Source organism: Pinus tabuliformis, chromosome 6 (assembly GCF_031772625.1).
Source record: "Pinus tabuliformis cultivar Carrire ecotype Pingquan chromosome 6, CPIR1, whole genome shotgun sequence".
Taxonomy (NCBI): domain Eukaryota; kingdom Viridiplantae; phylum Streptophyta; class Pinopsida; order Pinales; family Pinaceae; genus Pinus; species Pinus tabuliformis.
The window spans coordinates 844,719-861,227 of record NC_142292.1 but is presented as its reverse complement, the minus strand read 5'-3'; positions in this window follow the sequence as shown (position 1 = coordinate 861,227).

Genomic DNA, 16,509 nt, shown 5'->3' with positions numbered 1-16,509 from the left:
CTGGAGCAAATGGCTACAAGCAGAAATGTTGGGAGCAGTCCCTTGTCCAAAGACGAATTTGAAGATCAGATGGAAGATTTCAAGAGTGATATGAGGCAGTTTCTTGCCATGCAATTGGATACCCTGTGGATCCAAAAGAAGCAAGAGGAAGCCAAGAGGGCTTTGGTCATCTTTAGTCCCAAGTGCACTAGAAAACATCCTAGGAATAAATGTCCAATGCACTCCCTAGAAGTGTGTTTCATCTGTGAAGAATACCATCCTACGAATCAGTGCCCTTCCTTGCCCGGAATTAAAGCTGCATATCAGAGAACCAAAGGAGCCACTGAATCACTCCGTTATATGAACCAAAGGAGGCCACATGGACCTAGATCTTACCAGCAGGAACTGCAAGGGACATCCGAGACCTATTATGACCCCTATCAAGCCACTTTCATGCCTTCTTGGGGTCCCCCTGCTCATCCTTCCTGGTCCACACCCCCTCCTTGGTTGGATCCATCTCCATATTATGCCCAACCAACTGCTCATTCGTTTCACTCTTATGCTCAGCCACAGCCTCAGTGGAATGCACCTCATCAGGGGTGGAGGCCCCAATACAACACTCCTCCCGCTTCTTTTCCTCCACCACCTGCTCATCCACAACCATTGCCTCCTGCTCCACCAAGGCAACCCCAAATTCTTGCCCAACCACAACCCCATCCACATCCATCTCAAATATACACCCCCACTCAACTACCCATACCACCATTTCCAAACCCGCACATTAAAATAGCTCAAGCTAATTGCAAAGTTGAGGCACAACATGTCCAAATGACTCCTCTTGAGCTCAACGATCTTCACCATAGCTCAGGAAGAGTGTTGCAAAGCAGAGATTATATTGACAACATTGAAGGACCAAAGGAAACAGAAGATTCAAAAGAGGAGATCAAAGAACCATGGGCTGCACTTGATGAAGAGAAGAGATCAGAATCAGAGATCGAGAAAGCTCCCTCATGGTTACCATCAAACCCTCCATGTAGTCAAGAGAAAAGTCAGCAAAAAGAGGAAGATGTGAAGGTCATGATAGAAGAAGATATGGAGAATGATCCAGATCAGCAAAAGGACCAAGGATATCAAAGCTATATTGAGACATGGTTCCAGACAGTCACTAAGTTGCAGCAATACTCTCTTCCTCAGCTATGTTTGATCCCTTCAAAGTCAGATCATTTGGTCTCTGAGATTTGGATAGCTGTCAAAGCATGCATTTCAAGCCGCCACATCATTTTATCTCTAATCTCGATGTGCACATGGCTCCATTGGAAGTATTCTTATACTTGAAAATGATTTTGTTTTTCAAGTAGGGTAGGGTAGAAAAAAGGAAAAAAGAAAAAAAATGAAAATAAGAAGAAAAATAAAAATCTAAGGTGAAAACCTCCTCGGAGGCACCTTAGATTGGCTCATTGATTGAAAACCTCCATGAGGCGGTGAATGGGTTGGGAAAAAAGAGAAAAGAGAATGAGATCTCTGGGTGAAAACCTCCCTTGGAGGCGCCCAGGGCAGGCAAGGGTGAAAACCTCCATGAGGCGCCCTAGTTGTTTTTCAAAAAAAAAGAGAAAAAGAAAAATAAAAATAAACCTAATTTCCATTAGATAATTGGAGGTTGTAAGAACGACATTGCAGGTCAGGAGGATCACTCAAAGTAAAAACAAAGGAATTTTTGTGCCTTCTACAGGAAGTTTTGTATTTCTACAGGAAACATCCTGTAGAACCTTTGGACGAACCAAATTCAATTTTAAAAGGGAATCTGATGGTGGGAATCTGTTGGTTAGGCCTGCAAGCACCTCTGTGTCCATCCCTCGCCTTTCTCCATCATTTTTTCCGCCTCATTTTGCTTCTTTTATGAAAACTGTGTTTTCTACAGGAAGTTCCTGTAGAAATTACAAAAAGCTAAAAATGGATTGCAAAAAGGTGGTTTGGCGAACACGATAGCTTCCGCAAGGGTTCAGAAGTCCTCCTACAATCTTAAAACTCCTCCTCCATCATCTCCATGCCTGCATCACAGCCCAAGCTCAACTTTTCTTTCCATGCAAAAACTTGCAGAATGCTTTGAAGAAAAAATACATAGAACAAAATTTGTTTTTGCCCTAACTTGAAAACCGTGCATTCATTTCAAAACCTGTTTCATGGGGAGATGCATATGGGTGATAGTAACCTACCCAAGCAGTTTCAGCTGATTCGATGCACGGTTTTCGAGAAATTGATCTCTGAAGTCTTCAGCCATTTTCCATTTTTCTCGAAATTTTTGCATCCATTGATCTCAATTTTGCTATGGGAGGTGCATCATGATGATAGGAACATGCTCAACAAGTTTCAGATCGATCTAATCTATCGTTCGGGAGCAATGGCGAAAACAAGTTTCGGTCTTGTGAAAATTCAGCAGCAGCAGCTTGAGGGTGCAGATCTGAACGTGGAAATCAGCTCCTACAACATGGATCCGGCCAGAGGATACCTGCACAACAAAAAAAACAGCCATGAATCAGTAGCCAAGCCCTCATGCAACCTCAGAAACCAATGCATGCAGCAAATGAAAGGCCACAGCACCTCACGACAGCCACATTCGACTTCCAGGTATGTGACTAAAACTCATTCCTCTATTGCATGAATCTAATCTAAGCACTGCATGAACGAATGAGATGGTGGGATTCAGTTAGAAAGGTAGCAAGTCTGATTGCACTCATCCAGGGATCATCAGCGCATGTGTGTAGTCAGTCACGGGAAATTAAAAAAAAATTAAAAAAATAAAATAAAAAAACAGACAGTGGTAGAGAGTTTAACTCCAGTGCAACTGATTAACGGGAAGAGGACATGCAGCTCATCACAGCACTGTCGTCTGCATGTGGCCACGTACGCTTGGCCACTGCACTCCCTCACCACAAATCACGCCAAAATTAAATGATGCTCGACTGACTATCACCACCGTCTATTCAACTGTGGTCACAACTGGAGCACGCGTCCACCACGTCCAGATCAGTTAATCAGTGGTCATCTGCAAGATTCCTGCCTGGTTTCTCGAGATTTCTGCCCTTTCTTAAAAAAATTCCTGCCTGTCGCGCTCTACAGGCATTTCTACAGGAAGTCTTCTACAGGAAACACAGAAAACAACCTTCCAGAGCAGAAAAGCCTGGATTTTTCTTCGACAAATTGGAGTTTCGAAGAGAGGTAGGCTCGAAAAACACCATACCCGTGCATGAAATTTCAAAAGGTGGTAAATTAAATTGTTTGGAGTAGGGAAAGTTAAAACAAGTCTGCCTGTGGGTCAAGAATTGTCGTTTTCCTGGGTGATACACGGAGTTCTTTTTAGTTGCTTCAATATTACATTCTCCTCCACGGTGCCTGTTAACGAATCCCCCCTGTACAAACCATAAACCTCTGTAAGGACTGATCTATGCATAAAAAAAAATGTGACTTGTATATGGTGGGTGTGAAAATTAAGCTCTGCACTCTGTCTGTGAGAGCCTAATTTCATTTTGACAGTCAAGTTTTGGGGCAGCAGCAGCAGTATAACCAGGGAATTGGTGAAAAGGGAGATACAAACATCTGAGAAACCCTGTCCTGAGAATCAAAGGAGGAAACCATACACAGAATTCCCCTTCTGATCAGAGCACAAGCCAAAACAGAGCATTATATCCGAATTCTGGCCAAGGAACTCACTTCATCCAGCAGTGAGGAAAGGGAGCACATTGAGGCAGAAGAGAAAGCCAGGGGTAAGGAAACCCAAGACAGACCACCACAGGAAAAGCCACAGGTAAAGCAACAGGAAAAGCCAGAGGAAAAGCAAGAAAAAGGACAAGCTGCTGAGGCCAAAGCTGTGGGTGGAGTAAAAACACAAACGCCAAGGGAGAAACGGTTGCAAATCAGGGCAAAGAGGACTGAAAAAGTACAAACAAGTAAAGGCACACCCAAGGCAACCACAGCACAAGTCAAAGAGAAGGCACCCCCAGCCAAGCAAGCCAAATCAGGGAAGACTGTTTCTACAGGAAGCCAGAAAACTGCTTCTACAGGAAGCCAGAAAACGGCCACTATAGGACTTTCTACAGGAAGTCTGGGGAAAGGGCAGCAGAAGGAGAAATCAGCCAAGATTTTAGCTAGGGAGGCAGCAGTTGTGCTGGCCACCCTAAGCACATCCCCCAAGCAGAAGGAGAAGTGAAAGAGGGAGCTTCCACTATATTTTAAGGCAAGAAGGAGCATGCAGAGAAGAACTGGCAGACCCCAACCACAGTAAAAAAAAAAAAAGCCAATTGCAATTGTAGACACCCCAACTACACCAACGGAAAGGTCCCCCTCAAAGGCATCCATCACCTATGAACAGGGAAGCCCGAAGACATCCACCTGGAGAGAAAGAATGGAAATGTTGGACACAAAGGCCTCTCTACAGAATGCTGAGACAGTTCTACAGGAAGCTGAGAATTCACTAGGAAAAGGAGCACATGCAGTGGGAAGAAGCAAAGAGAAAAGCATCGTTTCATGACCAAGAAGAGGACATCACTTCAGAAGCTTGGCATGACAGGGAGGCCACCAGGGCCATCAAAGATGAGGAGATAGATTGGTTGCTCAGAGGATGAGCAACACTTTCAGTAGGGGGGTGATGATGAGCCCCAAAAATGGATAATTATTTGGGCTCATTCAACCTCCTAATTCGACTTAATCCACCATTCCCATTACTTTATTGCATGTTTTTTATTATATTTATGCTAATAGAGTGAATTGGGTTAGTCATTATGCCAACAAGTCTAATGTGTGCTTTGTGTAGTCTTTTTGGTCAATTTGGAGAAAAAATTGAAGGTTTTAATGAGCACTTGGCAGCCAAATTCGTGGGAGAACAAGGGAGAGGATTTGTAGGAAGGTGTCCCCTTCATTTATGGGCCCTTACCTCGAATTCTCCACCATCAGCTCGGAGTTCAAGGGCCACCAAATCGATTATCACAAGGGTAGCCAAGCAAGTCAAGTAGGACTACTATTAACTACAAGTTTTGGGCAGCCGAGTCCCTAAAGTTTAGGAGGACTGTTGGGTCCTCAATTTGTATAAATAAGAGGGCTTAGGGCCTCATTTCAGTTAGTCATTTTTGTTAGCTAGTAGTTAGTCACTTTATAGTCATTTTGTATCCATTTGGTAGTCATTTTGTAGTTTGATTTTTAGGCAATAGATTAGCTTTGCTTTTAGCACATTTTCAAGTTCTCCTTGTGGACAGTTTTTGGAATGTAACATTTCTTGCTCAATAAAGATGAATCCAACTTTGCACCAACTCTAAATCTCTCTTAGGAGGTTGTATCTCTTGGGGTTAGGCCCATCTCAAGCGCCCAGTACCTCCTTTGTTTACTTTCATGTGTTTTTTCTGCATTCTTAGAATAAAATCTGCTATTTAGATTTAAATCTTGTTTTGTTATTTAGGTTGTTTTTGATGAGTAAAATAACTTTTCATGCTCAGATTTAGTTGATCGGTTGCTAACAGAAAAAGCTTCAAGAAAAGGGCTAACAAACATATGTGGTTTCACCTCTCCCTCAGTGGGATCAGGAGCTGTGACTAGGATGACTTTGTTGCCCACAAAAACACTGATTTTGCTTTGCCATGCAATCACTAGTGTTTGATCTTCATGTGTAGAAGTTGGTTACAAGTTTAGACTTTCGTTTGCTTAGTTGCATGAGTTAAAATACATGGTTTCATTTCAGGTCACACTTCTGTTCATTCTCTTTACTGACAGCTAGCAAATTAGGTCAACGTAAGTAGGTCTTTGAATTTACAAGCCTTTGTTGGTTCAGATTGGAAAAACGACTTGCAGAGCACCTATACCACTCCTTCATCTGCTTATTCTCCACCAGCACCATCCACTCCACCCTCTACTTAGAATCCTCACCTCACGTTTGCCACATTTGCTCACATAACCCTAGTTTTTGTACATCATTGTTTCAGCCTTCTTTGAGCCAACTTAGCTATCTACACCTTCTCACCACTCCATACACCAGTCCCTGGGCCACTTCAAACCCCTACCCTACCTCCATATCCATTCATGCATCTTCCCTCACTCACCCATCCTCCAAAATCCAATTTTAAAACATCCTGTAGAAATTTCTAAACATCCTGTAGAACCCCTGCAGACTTCCTGTAGAAGCTCACGAATGAGGTTCCTTGATAGCCAAACTCTATGAAACTCTCTGGAAGGGTGTTAGGGACCCCTTAGGCCCTCTCTGAACCTTCCCGGCCTCTTCCAAGCATTTCCTCTCGCCAATCCACCTCTGCACAGTCACAAACAGTTAAAATCGCATGCATGATAATTCTAACAACTTATTCAAAAATACAAAAAGATGTTTTCTTCAGATAGTGATAATTTAGACACATGCATTTTACCTTCCTAGAAGTCAATGGCATCTCTTTTAGTAGCTTGCATTCTCTCCTTTGCATCAGTAGGACTAGCTGGTAGAATTAGGGTTTGCTAGGGTTTGCGTTACTTTTTGGCTTTCAGTTTCTTTTCGCAAATAGATTAGCTTCCTTCGAGTTAGCTTTCATCCATCAATTAAAAAGCTTCTTCTAAGAGCTCATAGAAGTTGGCTTAAGCTCCTAGCGGACTTGTGCCAGCTGACCAAGTGACAGTTGCGGCAAGAGCTAGTTGTTGTGTGTGGAGCATGATTGTTCAGAGGTCTTTGTTTCAGCCGGATGTATACCCCAGGAAGTTTGTACACCCCTCCACGTGGGGGGGTCCGGGGGCCAGCGGTCCCCCGGCGGGGGCTCGGGGGCAGCGCCCCCGAAGCTAAAAACAAATGTAAAATTGCCTTGTAAAAGTATAGTAATTTCTAGTCAATCTGGGCCGTTCATTAGGCAGATGATCTGACGGTAGAACTTATGTTTAGTTTAGGGTTTTTTTCCCTAGAAGGAAACCCCTCTCTTTGTATGAGGGCATTGTATTTGAGGCTGTAAAAATAGATGTGTATTCTGTGAGCGAGAAACAGAGAGGTGAGACTGTGAGAGAAAATAGAGGATATTACAGCGGATTTGCTGTAGGTTGTGTCTCTTCATTTTGTTGGATAATAGAAAGGAAGGACTAGCTGTTCGGGGTGGACGTAGTCCAAACTGGGTGAACCACGTATATCTGTGTCTCTCTTGTTTTGTGCATTTTCTATGTTTATATTTCTGCAATATTTTATGTGTTCCATTGCTCCATAATATATAATTTTCTAACAACTGGTATCAGAACCAAAGGTCTATTTGGCTAATAAACTCGCAGGAAAGAAGGGTTCCTGGTTCGAGTGGGAGCAATGGCGGAAGATGGTAAGTTTAGGGTCGGGAAATTTTACGGCCAAAACTTCTCGCTGTGGAAGATGCAGATGGAAGATTATCTATATCAGAAAGATCTATACCTACCATTGGGCGGAAAAACAAATATGCCGACGGGTATGAAAGACGAAGAATGGAACCTTCTCGATAGAAAGGCACTCAAAACAATACGGTTGTGCCTTGCTGCCTCAGTTGCCTTCAACATTTCGAAGGAAACCACGATAGAGGGTTTGATGCAGACGTTGTCAAAACTATATGAAAAACCCTCGGCCTCAAACAAGGTATTTCTTATGAAACGGTTATTTAATATGAATATGTCGGAAGGTGGATCTGTTGCAAACCATTTAAATGATTTTAATACAGTTACAAGTCAGTTAAGTTCTGTAGGGGTAAACTTTGATGATGAAGTTAGAGCTCTGTTATTCTTATGCTCATTACCAGAAAGTTGGAATGGTTTGGTAATGGCCATTAGTAACTCCGTTTCTGGATCTAGTACTTTAAAGTTTGATGATGTTGTCGGTGCTATCCTTAGCAAGGAAATGCGACGGAAAAGCTCCGGTGAGACATCGGGAAATGCTTTGAGTGCAGAGTCCAGAGGACGAAAAATGGAAAGAGGAAAGAGCTCAAGATATTGCAGTAAATCAAGGAAAGGCAGATCCAAGTCCAGATCAGGGATAGTGTGGTGGAAATGTGGAAAGAAAGGACACCTAAAGAAAGACTGTAGATCTCGGAAGGGAAAAGAAGGAGATGCACAACAAGAAAACAATCATGAAGCAAATGTGACAAGTGAGGTGTTACAAGATGCTTTGATTCTTTCTTTCGAAAATATCACTGATTCCTGGGTGGTAGATTCAGGGGCTTCATTCCATGCCACACCTGATAAGAAATACTTTCATGACTATGTTCAAGGAGATTTTGGACAATTTCGTCTGGGTGATGATAAACCCTGTAAAATCGTTGGAATGGGTAAGGTTCTTGTAAAACAGCAGAACGGAAACCAATCGCTATTAAAGGAGGTAAGGCATGTTCCAAATCTAAAGAAAAATCTGATTTCAACAGGGCAGTTAGGCGGTGAAGGTTGTGTGACAACTTTCACAGATAAAGCTTGGAAGGTCACCAAAGGAGCCCTGGTAATAGCAAAAGGTGAAAAGGTTGGTACATTGTATTTATGCAATGGTATTTCTAACTCTGTTAATGCTTTAACTTCCAAAGGATCAGATGCAGCATTATGGCATCATAGGCTCGGACACATGAGTGAAAAGGGGATGAAGATCCTTCACTCAAGGAATTTGTTGTTGGGTTTGAAGAATGTTGATTTGGACTTCTGTGAGAATTGCATTTATGGAAAACAGAAGAGAGTCAGATTTCTCAGAGTTGGGAAAGAAAAGAAGAATGAAAAATTAGAGCTTGTGCATACAGATGTATGGGGACCTGCTCAGGTATCATCTCTCGGTGGCTCTCGTTATTATGTTACTTTTATTGATGATGCAACTAGAAAAACTTGGATTTATTGTATTAAGAATAAATCTGATGTATTTGATACTTTCAAGAAATGGAAAGCTTTGGTTGAGATTGAGACAGGAAAGAAATTGAAGTGTCTTAGATCAGACAATGGAGGTGAATATTTCAGCAAAGAGTTTGATAGGTACTGTTCAGAACATGGAATTCACAGAGAGAAGACAATTCCAAGGACACCACAAGAAAATGGTGTATCAGAAAGGATGAATAGAACAATCATGGAGCGTGCAAGGTGCATGAGATTGCATGCAGGATTGCCTTTACAGTTTTGGGCAGATGTTGTAGATACTGTTGTTTATCTAATAAACACAGGGCCTTCAAGTTCCTTGGATGGTGGCGTTCTGGAGGAAGCATGGATAGGTAAAAAGGTAAACTACTCTTTTTTAAAGCCTTTTGGTTGTGAGGCCTTTTTCCATATTGATAAAGAAAATAGAACAAAGCTTGAGGCAAAGTCAAAGAAATGTACCTTTATTGGATATGGTGTTAATGATTTTGGTTATCGCTTATATGATTACGAAAATCACAAAATCATTAGGAGCAGAGATGCAATATTCAATGAAAAGGTCTTGTATAAGAATCAGTTGCAGGAAAAGAAACAGGAAAAAGAAAACAAGGAATACGCAGTTCTTGATGATATCACTGAAAAGGTAAAGGTGCCTGAAAATAATAATAATCAACAACAGCAACAGGCATCCCAAACACCTGAAAGTGGTGTTAGAAGATCTACCAGGATAAGTAGACCCCATGAACGATACTCTCCTTCATTATATTATTTATTGTTGACTGATTCTGGCGAACCCGAATGTTATGAAGAAGCAATGTAGGTTAAAAGCAGGAAGAAGTGGGAGGTAGCCATGGAAGAAGAGATGGACTCCTTAATGCATAACCAGACTTGGGATTTAGTCAGTTGCTTGCAGGAAAAACTACATTGAAGAATAAATGGGTTTACAGGCTGAAGGAAGAAGATGGAGGAAAACAGAGGTACAAAGCTAGACTTGTGGTGAAGTGGTTTGCACAGAAGAAAGGTATTGATTTTGATGAAATATTTTCTCCTGTTGTTAAAATGACTTCAATCAGAACTATTTTAAGTCTTGTAGCAGCTGAAGCTTTGCATATTGAGCAGTTAGATGTAAAGACAGCCTTTCTCCATGGGGATTTGGAGGAAGAGATATATATGCAGCAGCCACAAAGATATGAGGTGAAAGGGAAGGAGAAACTAGTGTGCAGGTTGAAGAAGAGCTTGTATGGCTTAAAACTGGATCCAAGGCAGTGGTATCTAAAATTTGACAAGTTTATGTCTGAAAAAGGTTATACTAGATGTCACTCTAATCATTGTGTTTATCTGAAAAAGCAAAATGATGGTAGCTATATTATATTGTTATTGTATGTGGATGACATTCTTGTTGCAAGATCTAACATGCAGGAAATAAATGTACTCAAAAGAAAATTGGAAAATTCATTTGCAATGAAGGATTTTGGAGCTGCAAAACAAATCCTTGGTATGAGAATCACTAGAGACAGGAAAAATCACAAATTAACATTGTCTCAGAATGAGTACATATAAAAGGTGTTGAAAAGATTTAATATGCACAATGCAAAACCAGTTAGTACACCTTTTGCTAGCCATTTCAAACTTAGTAAGGAAATGTGCCCAAAGACCCAAGAAGACATGGATTATATGTCTAAAGTTCCATATGCATCAACAGTTGGAAGCTTAATGTATGCAATGGTCTGCACAAGGCCTGATATTGCACATGCAGTGGGAGTTGTAAGCAGGTACATGAACAATCTAGGAAAGGAACATTGGATGGCAGTGAAATGGATTCTCAGATATTTGAAAGGTACCACAAATCAAGCATTATGCTTTGGTGGTTCAAACATCTCCCTACAAGGATATGTTGATGCAGATATGGCAGGTGACAGAGATAACAGGAGGAGCACTACAGGATATGTATTTACTGTTGGAGGAACAGCTGTCAATTGGGTTTCAAAAATCCAAAGTGTTGTTGCACTTTCAACAACAGAAGCAGAGTATGTTGCTGCTACATAGGCTAGTAAAGAAATGATTTGGTTACAAAGGTTTATGGGTGAATTGGGTAAGGAGCAGGATATGGGCACGTTATACAGTGATAGCCAAAGTGCCATTCATCTTGCAAAGAACTCAGCATTTCATTCCAGGACTAAACACATACAGCTCAAGTACCATTTCATACGATCAGTGTTGGAAGATGGAGAGTTGAAGCTGGAAAAGATACACACTAGCCAGAATCCTGCAGATATGCTAACAAAAGTTGTAACCAGGGAGAAACTGAGAATATGCTCAGTTTCAATTGGTCTTCAAGGATGACGATGAAGATGAGAAACAGCTAGGTCCAAAGAGGAGTCATTGTCTAGCAAATGAAGCAACGGTGGAGTTTCTACAATCATTCTCTAAGTGGGAGATTGTTGTGTGTGGAGCATGATTGTTCAGAGGTCTTTGTTTCAGCCAGATGTATACCCCAGGAAGTTTGTACACCCCTCCACGCGGGGGGGGGGGGGGGGGGGGGAGGGGGTGGTGCGGTCCCCTGAAGCTAAAAGCAGATGTAAAATTGCCTTGTAAAAGTATAGTAATTTCTAGTCAATCTGGGTCGTTCATTAGGCAAATCATCAAACGGTAGAACTTATGTTTAGTTTAGGGTTTTTTTCCCTAGAAGGAAACCCCTCTCTTTGTATGAGGGCACTGTATTTGAGGCTGTAAAAATAGATGTGTATTATGTGAGCGAGAAACAGAGAGGTGAGACTGTGAGAGAAAACAGAGGATATTATAGCGGATTTGATGTAGGTTGTGTCTCTTCATTTTGTTGGATAATAGAAAGGAAGGACTGGTTGTTCGAGGTGGACGTAGCCCAAACTGGGTGAACAACGTATATCTGTGTCTCTCTTGTTTTGTGCGTTTTCTGTGTTTATATTTCTGCAATATTTTATGTGTTCCATTGCTCCGTAATATATAATTTTCTAACACTAGTACTTGTGCATACAACACCGTCGCTTCCAAGTTTGTTACAAACTACCGGGTTGATAAAATTAAAGAAGGAGTCTCAGGAGTTGCAGCATTATTGCTGCAATACTGGGGCCCACCAGTGGTCAATATCCAAGTGAGGGCTTTGCAGAGATCTTACGTCCAGAGAGGTTTTGGAAGCCATAATTGGCTTTACTGAATTGAATTAGGCTTTCAATGGTTTCAGGAGTGAGGCTTAGAAGCCTTGGAACAGTGAGAGGGTAATTATATTATGTGCAAAATGGTTTTGGGATGTACAATAGGTTTCTTTTCAATTCGGGAAGGTTTGTTAATTAATTCAATTAATTAACCATTCAATTATAACTGTGCATTTTTCAAATTCAAGGGCCATTCTGGTTTTTTCCAAGAATACCTGGAAATTGGTGATTTGGCATGCAGACTCGGTTCTGTGGTAGCTACAGAGGGTACTAAGGCTTAAACTGGTTATATGTGGCTTCAATTTGTGTCTGCAATGTATTTGGGTGGTAAAAGTGGATGAATTGGTCGTTTAGAGGTTCAAGGTGTCGCAAATGGCTTAACAAAAGCTTACAGTGAAAACGAACGAAAAGAGTGAATTGGGGCTTTTTCGTCCTTTTAACCGATAACGGTCACATTTTGGCGTGGAAATTATTAAATGAACAGTGGGCAGTTTTCGGTTTAGGCGAGAGGTGTTTTTGTGCGCCATCGCACTGCTTTTGGATGGCGGGCAGTATTTTTCATGAGCATGCGATGTAACGTGGTGTTGGCACGTAGCAGAAAAGTGCCCAGCTAAAACCGCGAATCTCGCGTGCTTTTGGGCTGTTAACGGTCGGACGATGAATCCGCGCAATATGGTTGTACACCGTTGGATCTTGGGGTAGGATATCGGAGGGATATCACACAGATAAGTCACACGGACGGAGTCGGGAAAGTATTTGGCAAGGCCCAGGGTTTAATTACAAAGAATTGTAATTAAATAACCAATAATGTCAGGGTTTTCAATATAATCAAATGGTTAATAAAGGTGGGACCATGGGTTATATGGCGAGGTTTTTTAACTGCACCAAGGGTTGGTGGGTTAAAAAGGGTGCCAGGAAATATAAAGTGGGGACGTTAATTACATAATGCAGGGGCATAGGAAATAAAAACTTAGGATAAGGGTTTTTGTGGGTTTTTAAGAGGGAAAAGGGAAATTAATAAGGGGGAAAAGTTATATTTGTAATGGGGAATGGGTTTCACACTAGGAAAAGGGGTTTTGGGAAGAGAGGATGATTTTTGAAGGGTAATTTCTAGGGAAATGTGTGAAACCAAGGGGTAAAAGGTCAAAATGAGGGGGAAGGGTTTTTATAAGTAATGAAGGGATAATGGGGGAAATTAACAAATAAATATGTTGGGGTGTAGTGAAATGAGGGCAAATTAGTAAACAATCTTGGTGAATATCATTTCATTTTCTCAAGTTCTCATGCACATGAAACATAGGATTAAGCATGATAAATGTGCTTTTGACTTGGCAACTGTGCACTTTGAAAAAATTCTTCTACCTACCCTTTATTTACCCTAACATTTTTTCTTCATTACAATGGGTGCATTTGAGCTTGTTGACCCTTTATTTTCTTTTCTTTTGATAAGAAAACTATCTAATTCTAACCTTATAACTTCCAATGGCTCAGATTAAACTGATGAGCTCATTATTATTCTCTACCTAACTAATGATCTGCCAAGATTAAACAATTTGGCTAGATCTTTATTCTCTATCTATCAACATGAAATTTAAAGCATGAATGGATCAAAATTAAGCTATTTGACAATCATGGATTGTGGCATTTTTGACAAGATGCACACAACCTTATTTTGCATAATAAAGTAAAAAGCAGTGGAATTTGAATTTGCACACTTTCATGATCTATTTTTATCTCTTTTAGGGTTCATATTTTTCACTTTTTCTATCTTTCTTTTTTCTTTCTTTTTGTCCTTTGATTATTCTTTTAGGGCATACTCTCTTTACATTTTTTCATTTTTAATATGGAAAACATTTTGTAGAAAGCAAAAGTATGTACAATATTACAAGACTAACCATAGCCAATTAAAAATTATGAATCCTATTATTATAGGACCCTAACAAGTTGTGGGGTGCAATTAGTTCTATTCTAATACCTTCCTTCGCAAAAAATTATTTGAAGGCATTAGACACAAATTATCCTCCTTTGTAACTTCTCAGGGATTTAATTTTTTTGTCCAGTCTCATTGTCAACTAAGGGTTTTAATTCAACAAATTTTGCAAAGACTTCATCTTTCTTCTTCATAAAATAGATCCATCAATTGTAGGAAAATTCATCTATGAAAATTACATAATACATGTTCTTTCCAACTAATACTGTTGAAAATAGTCCACACACATATGATTGAACTCACTCCAAGATGGATCCAACTCTGCTATCTCGACCCTAGAAGTAGGATTTAACATATTTTCCAAGGGTGCATCCCTTACAAACATCATGTTGGTCAAGGTTGCATTTTGGAAGTCCAGTGGTGATCTGCTGCATTATTTTCAAGGCTCCATGGTGTGTTGAAAATAGCAACAAAAAATGTTAAAAATAGAATCCAAAATTTCCAATTTAATTTTTCCTTGAATTAAATTGTGAATTAAAATTGTAACTATTTTCTCATAGAAACTTGTAATAGTTACCCAAGTTAAGTTGACTTAGTTAACTTAGGAATTTCGAGTTGGAAGTATTTTGGAAGTCGTGTATATGTTCTCCCTAAGTTTTAGGGGTCCATGATGAGTTTAATTGTGAGTTGTAATTAGATAACTCAATTTACTGAGTTATGTTCAGTTAAATTAGTTCCAAACTGTGTGAGGAACTAATAGAGGACTAAATGTCAGTTGGTGCACTAATGCATCCGCTAGTGCTACTTCAGTTAACTAAAGATTCCCTCATTAGAAACTCATGCATGTTGATTCTGAGAAAGACTCAGTTGAGACTAGAGTGCAGGGACAATGTACTATCAGTGGTATAATTTACTGGAGTGTAAATATCATGCATGTATCAGAGATTGATCCTATGTTTGGATTGCGCAATTTTGGAAGCATGAATTCCCTTTAAATACATGCTATTCATCCTAGGAATTACACAAGAGATTAGGAGCTTGGAGAGCTGCAAAATTTACTAAGTGTTGGCCAAGAGCTAGCTTATGAGCTTACAAAGTAGAGCATACTTGTGCGGAATTGTTCTAGTGAGAACAAGCTTTGTATCTTCACTAATATTTATGATATATGTAATACAAATAGCGGGGTTTTGAGCAGTGGATTTCCCCAGATACATCTTGTGTTATGTGCCATTGATTTATCTTCTTCTTGTTCATATTGTTTGCATTGATCTATTGGCTTCCGCTAGTTGAAAGTAGAAGTAGATTCTTGTCCTGTGCTTTAGTAAATTACATGAGCTTGTGAATCTATAGGATTTTCTACATGGTGTAGGTGAGCCATGCGCCTATGTTAGATCTCTCCAAAATCTCGTCCTTGAACATGTTCTACCTTGCTACTCAATGCATCGTAAGCATCCAACTCTAGCTTGGAGATATTTTTCACTCTAACACCAATATGTTGTACGTGTCCATTAGCAACATGCTTCAAAAAGGTTTTCCCCTTATTGAACACCACATCATATCCTCCGTCCTGCAATACAACCACAAAAATCAATTTTTTTCTTCAGACTAGGCACATACATTACATTATTCAAGTGAAGATGGGGGCCTGACTCCCTCTTAAAGGTGATAGTGTCAATCCCTTTGGTACTATACCCCCATCATCTCCAAGTTCTATGTGTAATTGTAGGTCCTTCGCCTTTAGGTCGTTGAAGAACTCCTTGCTTCCTATCATATGAAATGAGGCTCCAAAGTCTAAGTACCAGACACTATATACTGGTTCATTAATATATTGTACACTACACCCAACATTTCGGCGTCATTGCCAGGCAGGTGCTTAGGGGAATGACCTTCGTGACTTGTTGCAATTTTGTTTTCTCTTTACCTAATTTCTCTTGCAATTTTTTGCTCTTTGAATTTGTTTCTTTCATGCACATTTATTTTAAAGGATTTCATTTTTAAGGTGTTATAAGAACCCCTCCTATCTATATACTTACACACGTGCTGATAGAATATACCAGCTTGCTTATTGAACTAGAAAAATGGTATTTGGAGGAATTTTTCATTGAGGAGTTTTGATGTTGATGCAGAGATACACAAATCATCCAATGATGAACTTACAATAGCATAAATTAGTATTTTGTTTGAAATTTTAAAAAATTATGTTATTTTTTATCTTAGTTCGCAATTGGATGATTTACAGGAAGAGCGAAAAGAGGATAAAACTGAAGCACCATTGTCGATATTTTGTGCCAACTGTAGAAGGAAGCACTTCCTCAGAAAGTGTCGACTTAGTGGTCTAAAAGTTTGTGAAATTTACAAGGAGGGTCATTCAATATAACATTTCCCATCACTGCCAAGGTTACTAAAGGTACTCAAGAAATCAATTAAAGAATTGAATAAACCACTAAGTATAAATCAAAACCCATCATCATTTAATACTTGAATTAATGCTTATTCTCCTTAGCAGGTTCCTTAGCATGTTTATAATCCTACAGTTCCATGGAAAACTTTTAGTCCTCCTCA